We start from the raw sequence: 15,000 nt of genomic DNA on the forward strand, positions 1-15,000 counted from the left end.
CCGAAGTGTGCTCCAAGGTGCGGCGTGCACGAAGTCGGAGCCCGGTTTGCCCCGGGTGCGCACCTCGCGTGCACCTTCGCCGCGGTGGGCACCATGGCGTGCACGAAGTCGGAGCCCGGTTTGCCCCGGGTGCGCACCTCGCGTGCACCTTCGCTGGGGTGGGCACCTTGGTGTGCAGACCTTGGCTGGGTTGCGCGCCCTGGTGGGCACCATGGTGCGCACCAAGGAGCGCTCCGAAGTGTGCTCCAAGGTGCGGCCTGCACGAAGTCGGAGCCCGGTTTGCCCCGGGTGTGCACCTCGGGTGGGCACCTTGGTGCGCATGCCTTGCCTGGGCTGCGCACCAGGGCGGGCTCAAGATGGCACCCGCGTTCCTTTTTTTTCACTATCTTTCAAAACGGAAATTTTAAAATCTCATTTTTTTTTGCCTTTTTCTGGAAATTAGTGAAGGCAGCGCATCAAAGGTGCGCACCTCGCTGCCCACCACGGTGCGCAACGCCGGTGGGCACCCGGGAGTGCTTCGAAGTGTGCTCCAAGGTGCTGCGTGCACGTTGTCGGAGCCCGGTTTGCCCCGGGTGCGCACCTCGCGTGCACCTTCGTCGGGGTGGGCACCTTGGCTGGGTTTGCCCCGGCTGCGCTCCGAAGCGGGGTTATTGGAGCGCCGCCTCTTTTTTTGTCGGAGCGTTTGGTGGGGTTTCTCGCATTGGCTCTTCCGAGGCCCGGTTGCCACCCTGGCGCGCACGAAGTCGGAAGTAGGGTTAATTGCCCGGGTGCGCACCTTTGCCAGGGTGGGCACCTTACCTGGGCTGCGCACCAGGGCGGGCTCAAGATGGCACGCGCGTTCCGTTTTTTTCACTATCTTTCAAAACGGAAATTTTAAAATCTCCTTTTTTTTTTGCCTTTTCTGGAAATTAGTGAAGGCAGCGCATCAAAGGTGCGCACCTCGCTGCCCACCTTGGTGTGCTCTGAGGTGCGCACCCGGGAGCGCTACGAAGTGTGCTCCAAGGTGCGGCGTGCACGTTGTCGGAGCCCGGTTTGCCCCGGGTGCGCACCTCGCCTGCACCTTGGCCGGGGTGGGCACCTTGGCTGGGTTTGCCCAGGGTGCGCTCCGAAGCGGGGTTACTGGAGCGCCCCCTCTTTTTTTGTCAGAGCGTTTGGTGGGGTTTCTCGCATTGGCTCTTCCCAGGCCCGGTTGTTGGGTGCGCTCCCACCCTGGCGCGCGCGAAGTTGGAAGTTGGATTAATTGCCCGGGCGCGCACCTTCGCCAGGGTGGGCACCTTGGTGCGCACACCTTGGCTGGGCTGCGCACCAGGGCGGGCTCAAGATGGCACCAGCATTCCCTTTTTCTCACTATCTTTCAAAACGGAAATTTTAAAATCTCGTTTTTTTTTTGCCTTTTATGGAAATTAGTGAAGGCATCGCATCAAAGGTGCGCACCTCGCTGCCCACCTTGGTGTGCTCCGAGGTGCCCACCACGGTGCGCAACGCCGGTGCGAACCCGGGAGCGCCCCGATGTGTGCTCCAAGGTGCGGCGTGCACGAAGTCGGACCCCGGTTTGCCCCGGGTGCGCACCTCGCGTGCACCTTGGTGCGCACACCTTGGCTGGGTTGCGCGGCCTGGTGGGCACCATGGTGCGCACCAAGGAGCGCTCCGAAGTGTGCTCCAAGGTGCGGCGTGCACGAAGTCGGAGCCCGGTTTGCCCCGGGTACGCACCTCGCGTGCACCTTCGCCGGGGTGGGCACCTCGGCTGGGTTGCGCGCCCTGGTGCGCACCAAGGAGCGCTCCGAAGTGTGCTCCAAGGTGCGGCGTGCACGAAGTCGGAGCCCGGTTTGCCCCGGGTGCGCACCTTCGCCGCGGTGCGCACCATGGCGTGCACGAAGTCGGAGCCCGGTTTGCCCCGGGTGCGCACCTCGCGTGCACCTTCGGCGGGGTTGCGCGCCCTGGTGGGCACCATGGTGCGCACCAAGGAGCGCTCCGAAGTGTGCTCCAAGGTGCGGCGTGCACGAAGTCGGAGCCCGGTTTGCCCCGGGTGCGCACCTCGCGTGCACCTTCGGCGGGGTTGCGCGCCCTGGTGGGCACCATGGTGCGCACCAAGGAGCGCTCCGAAGTGTGCTCCAAGGTGCGGCGTGCACGAAGTCGGAGCCCGGTTTGCCCCGGGTGCGCACCTCGCGTGCACCTTCGCCGCGGTGGGCACCATGGCGTGCACGAAGTCGGAGCCCGGTTTGCCCCGGGTGCGCACCTCGCGTGCACCTTCGCCGGGGTGGGCACCTCGGCTGGGTTGCGCGCCCTGGTGCGCACCAAGGAGCGCTCCGAAGTGTGCTCCAAGGTGCGGCGTGCACGAAGTCGGAGCCCGGTTTGCCCCGGGTGCGCACCTCGCGTGCACCTTCGCCAGGGTGGGCACCTCGGTGCGCACACCTTCTCAATGTTTTCTTGCCTTTTCTGGAAATTGGTGAAGGCAGCGCATCAAAGGTGCGCACCTCGGTGTGCTCCGAGGTGCGAACCCGAGAGCGCTCCGAGGTGCCCACGAAGTCGAAAGTCGGGTTAATTGCATTGTTTTCCCCGGGTGCGCTCCGAGGTGCGCAACATCGGCGCGCACCAAGGAGGGCTCCGAAGTGTGCTCCAAGGTGCGCACGATGGCGTGCACCTCTGGTGCGCACGATTCGGAGCTCGGTTTGACCGGGGTGCGCACACCTTGGCTGGGTTGCGCACCTTTTGTGCGCTCCAAGGTGCGCACGAAGTCGGAGCTCGGTTTGCCCCGGGTGCGCACCTTCGCCAGGGTGCGCACCTTGATGCGCACGCCTTGGCTGGGCTGCGCACCTTGGTGGGCGCCATGGTGCGCACCTTTCGTGCGCTCCAAGGTGCGCACGAAGTCGGAGCTCGGTTTGCCCCGGGTGCGCACCTTGGTGGGCGCCATGGTGCACTCCGAGGTGCCCAAGATTGGTGCGCACCAAGGAGCGCTCCGAAGTGCGCTCCAAGGTGCGCGCGAAGTCGAAAGTTGGGTTAATTGTCCGGTTTGCCTCGGGTGCGCACCTTGCGTGCACCTTCGCCAGGGTGGGCGCCTTGGTGCGCACACCTTGGCTGGGCTGCGCACACCTTGGCACCCGCGTTTCCTTCATTTTAAATTTTTTTTTTTTACAATCTCTCAAGTGGGAAATTCTATAATCTCAACTTTTTTTGCCTTTTCAGGAAACTTTTGAATGGAGCGCATCATTGGTGCGCTCCGAAGTGTGCTCCAAAGCTCTCTCCAGCTGCGTGCACCTGCCCCGGCCGCGCACCCGGCCCCGCCCAGCTTCGCTCACCTGTCCCGGGCGTCTGGTGCGGAACCTTAGAGTAAGAAACATCACCGTGCACCTTGGCCAACGTGCGCGACTCGACCGAGCGCGCACTGGCCGAGGTGCACACCGATTTCACCTGGGTGCGCGCGCAGCACCTCGGGCGCACCGGGGTGCGCGCACAACGCCCGGGTTGCACCGTGGCCTGTGTGCTCGGGGTGCCTCGGGTGCGCGCTCGGTGTCGCCCCCGCGCGCGCGGTAGTGCGGGCAGCGCACCCCGGCCCGGCCCGGCCCCGACGAGAACGCAAACGGGCAAAAGGTTTATTCAAATAGCATTGCGACGCCCGGCGAAAAACTAAAAAAGGGTGCAACACCGGGACTTCCCGGGAGGTCACCCATCCCAGTACTACTCCGGCCCAAGCGCGCTTAACTGCGGAGTTCTGATGGGATCCGGTGCACTAATGCTGGTATGATCGCACCCGTTATGAGCTTGTCGCAGTGTGTACTTAGCAAACCGCGACCCACGTGCGAATCCACCCCGGCCACCCACCCCCGTCGAGGTGCACACCCTCCCTCGCGAAGTGCGCCCCGTTCGCCAAGTGTGAGCCCTGCCCGGGTGCGCGCACCTTGCTAGGGCGTCGGGTGTGCACCCGGCCCGGCCTACGTGCGTGCACCTGGAGGGGGCGTCGTGTGCGTGCAGTGTCCCGTCTGCAACGCGGTGCCCACACACCACCTCGGGCGCAACGACCTGCGCTCACATGTGGGCCGAGTGCACCTTGGTGCATGTTCGGGGCGCCTCGGGTGCACGCTCGATCTTGCCCCGGTGCACCAAGGCGCTCGGTTTGCCCCGGGTGCGCACTTGGTGCAAGGTGGGCACCCAAAATAGGGATCAAGCACCAAAACACAAGTTTCGGGATGCAAAATGGGACCCAAGGACCACAAATGCGTTCCAAGACCCATGATGGGTCCACGAGAACAAAAATGTGTTCCGAGACTTAATAAACAAATATTGGGTTTTAGGAGAAGAAACATGCTCTGATGCCCAAAACGAGAATCGACCCCGAAAAGGCCACAGGCCAAAAGTGGGATGCGAGACAAAAAAAAATGGGACCCGAGGACCAAAATTGGGTTCCCAGGTCGAAGACAGGGCAACCGGACAAGAAACGACCTCTAAGGCTCGAAATGAGTCCCGACGACTAAAACTTGACAAGAAGCACCCATCAGGCACCCAACTCGACACCCATGGGATGCCGACCCACCCGGGCTTCCACCTAGCACACCTTGGCACCCACCCACCCTCGCACCCAACCTCGCACCCAACTTAGCACCTTTGAACCCACATTGGCACTCACCCTGACCCTGGCACCTTGGAACCCACATTGGCACTCACCTTGACCCTGGCACCCACCTTTGCACTCACCTTGGGACCCACCCTGGCTCCCACCTCGGCACCCACCCAGACACCCACCTTGGTTCCTTGGCACCCACCTTGGATCCTTGGCACCCACCCCGACACCCACCTTGGCACGCAACTTGGCTACTTGCCACCCACCTTGGCTCCTTGACGCCCACCCCGACAACCACCCCGTGACCTACCCTGGCTAGGGTTGGTGCACACCCACCCTGGTGCCCACCTTGGCACCCACCCTATGACCCACCTTGGCACGCACCTTAGTACCCACCCCGTTACCCACCCTAGGACCCACCCCGTGACCCACCTTGGCCAGGGTGGGTGCACCCACCCTGGTGCCCACCTTGGCACCCACCCATCCTAGCACCCAGCCTGTGACCGGGCTTGGAACCCAACCTTGCACCCGCACCCGTCTTGGCCAGTGTGGGTGCGCACCCATCCTGGCACCCACGTTGTGACACACCCTTTAACCCACGCACCCTAGCACCCACGTTGGCACCCACCTTGGAACCCAACCTAGCAACTTGGCACCCACCCCGTGACCCACCTTGGCATCCACCATAGCAGTCGCCGACTTGGCACCCACCTCGGCACCCACCTTGACACTTGTGGACCCACCTTGCCACTCACCCTAGCATCGACCCATCCTAGCACCCACCCTGGCACCTTTGCACCCTAGCACTCACCCATCCTAGCACCTAACCTGTGACCCACCTTGACACTCACCCTCGCACCCACCTTGGAACCCAACCTAGCACCCACCCACCCTGACACCAACCCTAGCACCTACCCACCCTTGCACCCACCCTGTGACCCATCTTGGCACCCACCCATCCTACCACTCAACCTATCACCCACCTTCTCACCCACCTTGGCATCCACCTTAGCACCCACCCACACTGGCACCTTGGCACCCACCTCGGGCAAGGTGGGTGCACACCCACCCTGGCACCCAATTTAGAACCCACCGAGCATGTTACCCACCTTGGCACCCACATTGCAGCCCACCCTAGTACCCACCCTATGACCCACATTGGCATCCACACCCTAGCACCCAGGCACCTCGACACCCGCCTTGACACCCACCCTAGCACTGAACCTGTGACCCACCTTGGAACTCACCCTAGAACCCACCCACCCTGTGAACCACCTTGGCATCCACCTTAGCACCCACCCACCTTGGCACCCACTCTAGCACTCACCCATCCTAACACCCAACTTGTTACCCACCTTGGCACCCGCCCTCGCGTCCACCTTGAAACCCACCCTAGCACCCACCCACGCAGGAGCCCACCTTGGCACCCAACCTAACACCCACGCATCCTGGCACCCAACTTGTGACCCACCTTGGAACCCACCCTAGTACCCACCTTTGAACCCACTATATCACCAACCCACCTTGGCACCCACCCTATGACCCTCTTTGGAATCCACCCTAGCACGCACCCACCCTGGCACCCACCATGGAGCGCACCCTAGCACCCACCCACCTCGGCACGCACCTCAACACCCACCTTGGTGTGCGCACTGCGCCAACCTCTCAAAGACCCTATGTGGTGCGCTCCAAAGTGTACACCTTTGGTGCGCTCCAAGGTGCGCACCTTTGGTGCACACCGAGGTGCACACCAAAGTGTGCACCGAGGTGAGCACCAAAGTGCACTCCAGGGTGCACACCAAGGCGTGCACCTTTGGTGCGGTCAATGCAAACGAATTCGGAAGTTGGGGTCGATGTCCTAATCGCTGCTGCAGACTACACGTATGAGAATCGGACAAATAGCTTTATATAGGGGAGGTGTTGCGTTTGATGGGTCGACTCCCCTGGTTGTGTGCACTGCACCAACTTCAAAGACCCTGTCTTGTTTAAGAAGTCAAAAGTTGGGGTGGATGTCCTAATCATTGCTGCAGTCTACGCATGTATGAGAATCAGACAAATAGCTTATATAGGGGAGGTGTTGCATTCGGTGGGTTGACTCCCCTGGTTGTGCGCACTGCGCCAACCTCAAAGACCCCGCATAGCAGAAGAAGTCGGAAGTCGGATTTTGGTGAGCACCAAGGCGTGCACCTTTGGTGCGGTCAACGCAGACGAATTCAGAAGTTGGGGTGGATGTCCTAATCGTTGTTGCAGGCTACACATGTATGAGAATCAGACAAATAGCTTATATAGGGGAGGTGTTGGGTTTGATGGGTCAACTCCCTTGGTTGTGCGCATTACGCCAACCTCAAAGACCTTGTTTTCGTTAAGAAGTCAAAAGTTGGGGTCAATGTCCTAATGGCTCCTGCAGGCTACACATGTATGAGAATCGGACAAATAGCTTATATAGGGGAGGTGTTGGGTTTGATGGGTCGACTCCCCTGGTTGTGCGCATTACGTCAACCTCAAAGACCTTGTTTTCGTTAAGAAGTCAAAAGTTGGGGTCGATGTCCTAATTGCTCCTGTAGACTACACATGTATGAGAATCAGACAAATAGCTTATATAGGGGAGGTGTTGGGTTTGATGGGTTGACTCCCCTAGTTGTTCGCATTACACCAACCTCAAAGACCTTGTTTTCGTTTAGAAGCCGAAAGTTGGGGTCGATGTCCTAATTGCTCCTGCAGGCTACGCATGTATGAGAATCAGACAAATAGCTTATATAGGGGAGGTGTTGGGTTTGATGGGTCGACTCCCCTGGTTGTGCGCATTGCGCCAACCTCAAAGACCCTGCATTGCGGATGAAGTCGAAAGTCAGAGTTTGGTGTGCTACAAGGTGTGGTCGAAGGTGCTCACCTAGGTGTGCACCTTTGGAGCACAGGAAAAGTGCCCTCCAAAAGTGCGCACCTTTGGAGTGCACAAAAGTGCCCTCCAAAAGTGCGCACCTTTGGAGCGCAGAAAAGTGCCCTCCAAAAAGTGCCCTCCAAAAGTGCGCACCTTTGGAGCGCAGAAAAGTGCCCTCCAAAAAGTGCCCTCCAAAAGTGCGCACCTTTGGAGCGCAGAAAAGTGCCCTCCAAAAAGTGCCCTCCAAAAGTGCGCACCTTTGGAGCGCAGAAAAGTGCCCTCCAAAAAGTGCCCTCCAAAAGTGCGCACCTTTGGAGCGCAGAAAAGTGCCCTCCAAAAAGTGCCCTCCAAAAGTGCGCACCTTTGGAGCGCAGAAAAGTGCCCTCCAAAAAGTGCCCTCCAAAAGTGCGCACCTTTGGAGCGCAGAAAAGTGCCCTCCAAAAAGTGCCCTCCAAAAGTGCGCACCTTTGGAGCGCAGAAAAGTGCCCTCCAAAAAGTGCCCTCCAAAAGTGCGCACCTTTGGAGCGCAGAAAAGTGCCCTCCAAAAAGTGCCCTCCAAAAGTGCGCACCTTTGGAGCGCAGAAAAGTGCCCTCCAAAAAGTGCCCTCCAAAAGTGCGCACCTTTGGAGCGCAGAAAAGTGCCCTCCAAAAGTGCGCACTTTTGGTGCGCACCAAGGCGCTGGTTCGGTCGTTGCAGGCGAGTTCGGAAGTTGGGGTCGATGTCCTGAGCGGAGGTGCAAACTACACAGGTGTCGGAATCGGACAAATAGCTTATATAGGGGAGGTGTATGCTTCGATGGGTCGACTCCCCAGGTTGAGCGCACCGCGCCAACCTCAAAGACCCTACGGTATGGATGAAGTCGGAAGTTGGGTCCGATGACCGATTCGATTAGTAGGTATGCTCATGAGGTCGGAATTTGGGTCCGATGACCTGCCATGTGCAGGAAGGCGAATGTTGACACTGTGCGTTGCAAGGTGCACACCAAGGCGCTGGTGCGGTCTTTTTAGTCGAGTTCGGAAGTTGGGGTCGATGTCCTGATCGGAGGTGCAAGCTACACAGGTGTGGGAATCGGACAAATAGCTTATATAGGGGAGGTGTATGCTTCGTTGGGTCGACTCCCCGGGTTGAGCGCACCGCGCCAACCTCAAAGACCCTACGGTATGGATGAAGTCGGAAGTTGGGTCCGATGACCGATTCGATATGTAGGCATACTCGCGAGGTCGGAATTTGGGTCCGATGACCTGCCACGTGCAGGAAGGCGAATGTTGGCACTGTGCGTTGCAAGGTGCGCACCAAGGCGCTGGTTCGGTCGTTGGAGGCGAGTTCGGAAGTTGGGGTCGATGTCTTGATCGGAGGTGCAAACTACACAGGTGTGGGAATCGGACAAATAGCTTATATAGGGGAGGTGTATGCTTCGTTGGGTCGACTCCCCGGGTTGAGCGCACCGCGCCAACCTCAAAGACCCTACGGTATGGATGAAGTCGGAAGTTGGGTCCGATGACCGATTCGATATGTAGGCATACTCGCGAGGTCGGAATTTGGGTCCGATGACCTGCCATGTGCAGGAAGGCGAATGTTGGGACTGTGCGTCGCAAGGTGCGCACCAAGGCGCTGGTGCCGTCGTTGCAGTCGAGTTCGGAAGTTGGGGTCGATGTCCTGGTCAGAGGTGCAAACTACACAGGTGTGGGAATCGGACAAATAGCTTATATAGGGGAGGTGTATGCTTCGATGGGTCGACTCCCTGGGTTGAGCGCACCGCGCCAACCTCAAAGACCCTACAGTATGGATGAAGTCGGAAGTTGGGTCCGATGACCGATTCGATACGTAGGCATATTGGCGAGGTCTGAATTTGTGTCCGATGACCTGCCATGCGCAGGAAGGCGGAATTTGGGTCCGATGACCGAGTTGATGGCGTGCCATGCGCAGAAAGGCGGAATTTGGGTCCGATGACCGAGTTGATGTTGATGGCCCGCCATGCACAGGAAGGCGGAATTTGGGTCCGATGACCGATTTGAAGGCGTGCCATACGCAAAAAGGCGGAGTTTGGGTCCGATGACCGAGTTGATATTGATGGCCCGCCATGCGCAGGAAGGCGGAATTTGGGTCCGATGACCTGACATACGCATGGAGTCCGACTCGGGGGCCGATGTTCGATTCGATGACTTGCATTGTGGGTAAAGTCGGAAGTTGTGGTCTTTGACCCGATTCGATGACCAGACTTCGGCTGCTTGAGAATCGGACAAATAACTTATATAGGGGAGGTAGTGTTCTCGAGCATCCTCCCCCCGTGCCCGTTTATGTCGATTGATGCTGGTGCTCGACTGGTTGGAGCGCTCGGATGCAAAAATCTTGCACCAGGATTTATCGATTGTGATGGACACGGCAAGTCTCCTGATTGCTATGCAGGAGCTCATCGTGAATCTCTATGCGGCCTTGGTATGGACTCGACCTGCGGAATGGTTCGGCAATGGTAGTCGCTCCAACACGTCCTTGCAATGGCCACAGAGGTGATTCGACTAGAGCTCCAGTCTAGCTTTTGGGTTGCTTGGCGGACTGGTATAGCCGCGATCGAGTTCCGGCCATGAACGTTTTAGATAGCTCTTGGGCTTTCTGGGACGGAAGTCGGAAGTTTGGGCTGTTGTCCGATTTGATGACCATTCTTCGGATGTGTGAGAATCGGACAAATAACTTATATAGGGGACTGTGTTGTCTCACGCAGCCCCCTCCGTGCCCCTCTATCTCGACCGATGTTGGTGCTTGAAAGGGTTGGGATTGCTCGGATTTATAAACGTGCACCACCATTTGTCGAGTGTGAGGGACGCGGCAGGTCTCCTAAATGCTATGCGGGCGCTCTCTGAGAATCTCTATCCGGCCTCGACACAGACTAGTCTTGCTGAATGGTTTGGCACTGGTAGTCGATCCAACACGTCGTTGTTGTGGCCGCCTAGGCGATTCGATTCGAGCCCCCGTCTAGCTTTTGGGTTGCTTGGCGGATTTTGCCCTATCCGCAAGTGAGCTCGGTCCCTAAACGTTCGAGAAACCCGATTGCTATGCGCCGACTCTCTTTCTTGCGAGCCTCCATCTAGCTTTTGGGTCTCTACGGAACGGAAGTCGGAATCTGGGACCGTTGTTTGATTCGACGAGGCAGACTACGGTTGTGCGAGAATCGGACAAATAACTTATATAGGGGAGGTGTTGACTGGAGCATTCTCCCCCGTGCCCCTCTAACTCGACCAATGCTGGCGCTCGAACGGTGGTAGCGCTCGGATTTTCATTGAGCGCCAGCATTGGTCGATTTAGAGGGGCATGCGAGATTCCCGAATGCTATGCGAGGGCTCTAACGGAAATGTCTATTGGTTTCGGTATGGATGCAATTGCGAGTGGTTCGGCAAAGGTAGTCGTTCCGATGCGTCCATGTCGTGGCCAAATCGATAATTCGATTTGAGCCCTCGTATAGCATTTGGGTCTCTCGATGTGATTCCGCATTCCAGTCCCTTTGGGCACTGCTTGAGCCGCATCCCAGGGGGTTCCCTTCCCAATAATCTGCCTCGCAACCCGATTGCTATGCGGTGAGGCTCCTCGGCCGCCTCGGAACTATCTGTGTATCAGACGCATCGCGGGATAAGGGGTTGGCAACGGTAGTCGCCCCAAGCGCGTCCGATGCTTGGACCATTCCGAGGCGGCCCTGAAGCCTCTTCCGTCTAGCCGTTGGGTCCTTCTCGCCGCATCCCTCGCCTCGCACCCCGATTGCTATGCGGTGAGGCTCCTCGGCCGCCTCGGAACTATCTGTGTATCGGACGCGTCGCGGGATAAGGGGTTGTCACTGGTAGTCGCCCCAAGCGCGTCCGATGCTTGGACCATTCCGAGGCGGCCCTGAAGCCTCTTCCGTCTAGCCGTTGGGTCCTTCTCGCCGCATCCCTCGCCTCGCACCCCGATTGCTATGCGGTGAGGCTCCTCGGCCGCCTCGGAACTATCTGTGTATCGGACGCGTCGCGGGATAAGGGGTTGTCATTGGTAGTCGCCCCAAGCACGTCCGATGCTTGGACCATTCCGAGGCGGCCCTGAAGCCTCTTCCGTCTAGCCGTTGGGTCCTTCTCGCCGCATCCCTCGCCTCGCACCCCGATTGCTATGCGGTGAGGCTCCTCGGCCGCCTCGGAACTATCTGTGTATCGGACGCGTCGCGGGATAAGGGGTTGTCACTGGTAGTCGCCCCAAGCGCGTCCGATGCTTGGACCATTCCGAGGCGGCCCTGAAGCCTCTTCCGTCTAGCCGTTGGGTCCTTCTCGCCGCATCCCTCGCCTCGCACCCCGATTGCTATGCGGTGAGGCTCCTCGGCCGCCTCGGAACTATCTGTGTATCGGACGCGTCGCGGGATAAGGGGTTGTCACTGGTAGTCGCCCCAAGCGCGTTCGATGCTTGGACCATTCCGAGGCGGCCCTGAAGCCTCTTCCGTCTAGCCGTTGGGTCCTTCTCGCCGCATCCCTCGCCTCGCACCCCGATTGCTATGCGGTGAGGCTCCTCGGCCGCCTTGGAACTATCTGTGTATCGGACGCGTCGCGGGATAAGGGGTTGTCACTGGTAGTCGCCCCAAGCGCGTCCGATGCTTGGACCATTCCGAGGCGGACCCGAAGCCTCTTCCGTCTAGCCGTTGGGTCCTTCTCGCCGCATCCTTCGCCTCGCACCCCGATTGCTATGCGGTGAGGCTCCTCGGCCGCCTCGGAACTATCTGTGTATCGGACGCGTCGCGGGATAAGGGGTTGTCACTGGTAGTCGCCCCAAGCGCGTCCGATGCTTGGACCATTCCGAGGCGGACCCGAAGCCTCTTCCGTCTAGCCGTTGGGTCCTTCTCGCCGCATCCCTCGCCTCGCACCCCGATTGCTATGCGGTGAGGCTCCTCGGCCGCCTTGGAACTATCTGTGTATCGGACGCGTCGCGGGATAAGGGGTTGTCACTGGTAGTCGCCCCAAGCGCGTCCGATGCTTGGACCATTCCGAGGCGGACCCGAAGCCTCTTCCGTCTAGCCGTTGGGTCCTTCTCGCCGCATCCCTCGCCTCGCACCCCGATTGCTATGCGGTGAGGCTCCTCGGCCGCCTTGGAACTATCTGTGTATCGGACGCGTCGCGGGATAAGGGGTTGTCACTGGTAGTCGCCCCAAGCGCGTCCGATGCTTGGACCATTCCGAGGCGGACCCGAAGCCTCTTCCGTCTAGCCGTTGGGTCCTTCTCGCCGCATCCCTCGCCTCGCACCCCGATTGCTATGCGGTGAGGCTCCTCGGCCGCCTTGGAACTATCTGTGTATCGGACGCGTCGCGGGATAAGGGGTTGTCACTGGTAGTCGCCCCAAGCGCGTCCGATGCTTGGACCATTCCGAGGCGGCCCCGAAGCCTCTTCCGTCTAGCCGTTGGGTCCTTCTCGCCGCATCCCTCGCCTCGCACCCCGATTGCTATGCGGTGAGGCTCCTCGGCCGCCTTGGAACTATCTGTGTATCGGACGCGTCGCGGGATAAGGGGTTGTCACTGGTAGTCGCCCCAAGCGCGTCCGATGCTTGGACCATTCCGAGGCGGCCCCGAAGCCTCTTCCGTGTAGCCGTTGGGTCCTTCTCGCCGCATCCCTCGCCTCGCACCCCGATTGCTATGCGGTGAGGCTCCTCGGCCGCCTTGGAACTATCTGTGTATCGGACGCGTCGCGGGATAAGGGGTTGTCACTGGTAGTCGCCCCAAGCGCGTCCGATGCTTGGACCATTCCGAGGCGGACCTGAAGCCTCTTCCCTCTAGCCGTTGGGGCTTTCTCGCCGCATCCCTCGCCTCGCACCCTGATTGCTATGCTGTGAGGCTCCTCGGCCGCCTTGGAACTATCTGTGTATCGGACGCATCGCGGGATAAGGGGTTGGCAGTGGTAGTCGCCCCAAGCGCATCCGATGCTTGGACCATTCCGAGGCGGCCCTGCAGCCTCTTCCGTCTAGCCGTTGGGGCCATCTCGCCGCATCCCCCACCTCGCACCACGATTGCTATGCGGTGAGGCTCCTTGGCCGCCTCGGAACTATCTGTGTATCGGACGCATCGCGGGATAAGGGGTTGTCACTGGTAGTCGCCCCAAGCGCGTCCGATGCTTGGACTATTCCGAGGCGGCCCTGCAGCCTCTTCCGTCTAGCCGTTGGGGCCATCTCGCTGCATCCCCCACCTCCTCGGCCGCCTCGGAACTATCTGTGTATCGGACGCATCGCGGGATAAGGGGTTGGCAGTGGTAGTCGCCCCAAGCGCGTCCGATGCTTGGACTATTCCGAGGCAGCCCTGCATCCTCTTCCGTCTAGCCTTTGGGGCCATCTCGCCGCATCCCTCGCCTCGCACCCCGATTGCTATGCGGTGAGGCTCCTCGGCCGCCTGGGAACTATCTTCGTATCGGACGCATCGCGGGATAAGGGGTTGTCACTGGTAGTCGCCCCAAGCGCGTCCGATGCTTGGACTATTCCGAGGCGGCCCTGTGGCCTCTTCCGTCTAGCCGTTGGGGCCATCTCGCCGCATCCCCCACCTCGCACCCCGATTGCTATGCGGTGAGGCTCTTCGGCCGCCTTGGAACTATCTTCGTATCGGACGCATCGCGGGATAAGGGGTTGTCACTGGTAGTGGCCCCAAGCGCGTCCGATGCTTGGACTATTCCGAGGCGGCCCTGCAGCCTCTTCCGTCTAGCCGTTGGGGCCATCTCGCCGCATCCCCCACCTCGCACCCCGATTGCTATGCGGTGAGGCTCCTCGGCCGCCTTGGAACTATCTTCGTATCGGACGCATCGCGGGATAAGGGGTTGTCACTGGTAGTCGCCCCAAGCGCGTCCGATGCTTGGACTATTCCGACGCGGCCCTGTGGCCTCTTCCGTCTAGCCGTTGGGGCCATCTCGCCGCATCCCCCACCTCGCACCCCGATTGCTATGCGGTGAGGCTCCTCGGCCGCCTTGGAACCATCTTCGTATCGGACGCATCGCGGGATAGGGGGCTGTCACTGGTAGTCGCCCCAAGCGTGTCCGATGCTTGGACCATTCCTAGGCGGCCCTGAAGCCTCTTCCGTCTAGCCGTTGGGGCCTTCCCGCCCCATCCCTCGCCTCGCACCCCCGATTGCTATGCGGTGAGGCTCCTCGGCCGCCTTGGAACCATCTGTGTATCGGACGCATCGCGGGATAAGGGGTTGGCACTGGCAGTCGCCCCAAGCGCGTCCGATGCTTGGACCATTCCGAGGTGGCCCTGAAGCCTCTTCCGTCTAGCCGTTGGGGCCTTCCCGCCCCATCCCTCGCCTCGCACCCCGATTGATATGCGGTGAGGCTCCTCGGCCGCCTTGGAACTATCTGTGTATCGGACGCATCGCGGGATAAGGGGTTGGCACTGGTAGTCGTCCCAATCGCATCCGATGCTTGGACCATTCCGAGGCGGCCCTGCAGCCTCTTCCGTTTAGCCGTCGGGGCCTTCCCGCCGCATCCCTCGCCTCGCATCCCGATTCCTATGCGGTGAGTCTTCTCGGCCGCCGCGGAACTATACCTGTTATTGCTACTGCATCCTTCGGCTGGTAACCTCCTCTGCCGC

At 60.0% G+C, this 15,000-nt stretch overlaps 1 non-coding gene across 1 annotated transcript; it reads right to left on the bottom strand.

Annotated features, from left to right (window-relative positions):
- Window positions 1-3,631: 3,631 nt before the first annotated feature.
- LOC131865244 (5S ribosomal RNA) lies at window positions 3,632-3,750 on the bottom strand. Its single transcript, XR_009363973.1, has one exon. It is a non-coding gene; the product is annotated as a 5S ribosomal RNA (ribosomal RNA).
- Window positions 3,751-15,000: the final 11,250 nt, after the last annotated feature.

This window comes from Cryptomeria japonica, unplaced genomic scaffold (genome assembly GCF_030272615.1).
Source record: "Cryptomeria japonica unplaced genomic scaffold, Sugi_1.0 HiC_scaffold_107, whole genome shotgun sequence".
NCBI lineage: Eukaryota > Viridiplantae > Streptophyta > Pinopsida > Cupressales > Cupressaceae > Cryptomeria > Cryptomeria japonica.